The 3284-nt window shown below is 28.3% G+C and overlaps 2 protein-coding genes, 1 long non-coding RNA gene and 1 other non-coding gene across 5 annotated transcripts in view; 2 read left to right on the top strand and 2 right to left on the bottom strand.

Moving 5' to 3' along the window:
• The window catches only part of LOC136795773 (uncharacterized), a 305717-nt gene that overhangs the window by 102430 nt on the left and 200003 nt on the right, over positions 1–3284 (bottom strand). The gene's annotated exons all lie outside the window — the stretch shown is intronic.
• The window catches only part of LOC106692134 (uncharacterized), a 58564-nt gene that overhangs the window by 11780 nt on the left and 43500 nt on the right, over positions 1–3284 (top strand). The gene's annotated exons all lie outside the window — the stretch shown is intronic.
• Positions 1–3284, bottom strand: part of LOC106692155 (D-aspartate oxidase) — a 105407-nt gene that overhangs the window by 94371 nt on the left and 7752 nt on the right. The window lies entirely within an intron of this gene.
• TRNAM-CAU (transfer RNA methionine (anticodon CAU)) lies at positions 1598–1670 on the top strand. The gene has a single exon. It is a non-coding gene; the product is annotated as a tRNA-Met (tRNA).

The raw sequence follows: 3284 nt of genomic DNA, 5'->3' as shown, positions 1-3284 counted from the left end.
AGAGAGAGAGAGAGAGAGAGAGAGAGAGAGAGAGAGAGAGAGAGAGAGGAGAGGGAGAGAAGGAGAGAGAGAGACGTTGTGTTTGTAATTATGTAAGAATAATTACAAACATAAGTCATTTTGGTCTTCACTGTTGTTTAAGTTTGTTAACCTACAACACCTACTTGACAAACGCTCCGAACTTTCAATTTACTACAAAAGAACTCGTTTATACACTATGATAATCAGACCATTTTGGACATTTGGCTTTGGTGCTCCACCAAACCATCAAATTCCTCCCGTATCCAATCCTTACAGTCCAAAATTCTCCGTAAAAGTCTTAATACACCTTATTATGTCACAAATAAACTAATCCATAAAGAACTCAACATCCTATTCGTTGCAGATTTGACCCGTAATATGTACCTAGAGTTTTTTATTCTAGAATCCTTACCCAACCAAACCCATTAGTTCTCAATCCCTCAACCTTAACAATTCCTGATAATCCTCCGAGACGCCTCAAATAAACTGGCCACGGGATCTAATTTAAAACAATGATTAAAGTACCACCATTGGGTAGTTTCTTCCTAAGATTATCAGGTGTTCTGAAACATTTACCACATTTACTTATTGTATTTTTTTAAATTCATATTTATGGTATTCATATTCCTATTGTTGTATTATGTGTTGGTTTTGTTTGAAATAATAAAATTAATAGAAGGGTGAGAAAAAAAAAATATGCGGTAATAGATTTAAATAAATAAAAAATATTCATAAAAAAAAATTATTTTGTTATTTTGATTAAAACATTTTATGCCAGACAATTGGTACTCAAAATTTCTTTGTAATTATTCTTAGAGGACTAAAATTCCCAGGATAAAGTTACTTTTTATGTCATTTCAAAATAAAAAACTTCTTAAAGAGGACGATAAATTTTGAAATGCAAATGTGCCAGTAGTCTAGCCATTGCGTTTACACATGAAATGTTTAATATTTTACACTTTTACGTTTTTGAGGGCACTAGTGTGAGATATTCGCGGACTTCCACAAGATTTTGATTTATTGAATTTGTCTCTCATTAAATCGCCCACTCTGTTTTGCTTCTATTTTCATGTTTGGCCATTGGCAACTGATATATTTCAATCTATATATCAAAATATCTTCTGAACGTAAATTAAGAAACATTTTAATTTCTTTAAATGTAAGAAAATAATACCTTTTCGGGATGAATTGAAAATTAAAGTTGATTTAGAATAATTTCATATCATGCATTCCGTCTTATGTCAGCGGTTAATCAAATATTAAAGTAGTTGTTAAATCATAGCATAATTATATTATGACTGTCTGAATAGAATTTTATTAATTTAAAATAATTGTTCAATTAACATAAAAAAGATCAGAAGAACAAATTTCCCCTATACATCTGTGCAAATCAGTTGTACTATATAATTAAGAATAGTTATTTACTAATAAAACTGTGTTTGTAATAAGAAGGAAATAGAAAACAGAGGTATATTTAAGAAAGATAAATTTTAAATCAAATTATATAATAAACTCTTCGTTAAAAGTAAATTATAAGGAGGAGCTATATTCATAATAAATGATTGTATTTTATACAGCCTCGGTAGCGCAGTAGGCAGCGCGTAAGTCTCATAATCTTAAGGTCGTGAGTTCGATCCTCACCCGGGGCACTATTTTTTTTCACTTTATTTTATTTATATGGATAATATTTTTAGAACTTTTTAGTTTCAGTTGGTGAATTTATAGTTTACAATAGTAATAATAGCTTTCGTCAGTACTAAGAACAAAAAAAAGAAGATAACAACCAAAGAATAAATGGGTATATAAAATAATTAGAAAACAGCGAACATTATGGATACATAAATAGTGTTGACAGACATGAATAGTTTAAGTATTATAAGAAGATAAAGGCTGTATGAGAAGAGTAATATTAAAATTAAACCACAAGAGAGAACAATTAATAAAACACATATGAAAATCTTGTTAGTAAATATAAGTACGTAAAATAATGAAACAAGCTGGAAATAAAACGTATAGAAAGGTAATTAAATAGGTAAGTTAAATAACATTATTAAGGAAATATATACATATATATATAAAAGGGGTATATATATAAAAGAGAATGGTTGAATCTTTGTCTACAATAAACTTTTAAATTAGTGGTCCAATTGCTGAACGAAAAACGTACTGTTTTTTTTCAAAATGTTCCCTTTTTTTTTTTCCTAACCTCCTTTATTATTATATTTAGTTAAGACATACATACATAATAAATAAATGTCCCCTTTTTCCCAGGGGAAGGTTTAAAGGTAATGAAATATCCGAATTCTCAAGTAGAAAAAATGTTATGAACAAAATTAAGCGTTTTTGGTTTGTAGATCAGAAAGTATAAGCTTCTTTCACTGCTATTGAACACCAACCGATTCGTTTCTTTCCAAGGAATAAGAAAAAAAAAAAATTAGTGATAATATTATGCTATATTATGTTTACGAAAAATATAAAAACATAATGAATGGAATATGGTCCTGATGCGGTCAAATAAAACTGAAATATTAATCACTATTTTAATTGAGCCAACGTTTCGCCCCACATAGCAGGGCTTCGTCAGGGCTAAAAAAGATACAAACACTTGACATAGTTACAAAGAAAAAAAACAGTGGAAAATAACAGTGAAACGTAATATTTAATAAGAAAAATTAAAGGTTATAAGCAATAAATGAAGACGGTTATAGTAACAGAAAGATAAAGATAAAATAAGAGAAGAAATATTAAAGAAAGTCCAAATTAAGAGAAGAAAAGGGAAAAGAATAAAATCAAATGAAAATGAATGAGACAGAATTCTAAATTAAGAGAAGAAAAGGGAAAAGAATAAAATCAAATGAAAATGAATGAGACAGAATTCTGTCATCAGAATTCTGTCCTCTCCTATTTTATCTTTTTCTATCTGTTACTATTACCGTCTTCATTTATTGTTTATAACCTTTATTTTTTCTTATTAAATTTTACGTTTCACGATATACCCCTGTTATTTTCCATTATGTTTTTTTTTCTTTGTAACTATGTCAAGTGTTTGTATCAGATAGAAAAAGATAAAATAGGAGAGGACAGAATTCTGTCTCATTCATTTTCATTTGATTTTATTATTTTCCCTTTTCTTCTCTTAATTTGTACTTTCTTTGATATTTCTTCTCTTATTTTATCTTTATCTTTCTGTTACTATAACCGTCTTCATTTATTGTTTATAACCTTTGATTTTTCTTATTAAATTTTACGTTTCACTGTATACC

This window comes from Halyomorpha halys, unplaced genomic scaffold (genome assembly GCF_000696795.3).
Source record: "Halyomorpha halys isolate HHAL.00 unplaced genomic scaffold, Hhal_1.1 Scaffold53.1, whole genome shotgun sequence".
Lineage (NCBI taxonomy): Eukaryota > Metazoa > Arthropoda > Insecta > Hemiptera > Pentatomidae > Halyomorpha > Halyomorpha halys.
The sequence above is the reverse complement of the archived record's forward strand: the minus strand, read 5'-3'. Positions and strand labels throughout refer to the sequence as shown.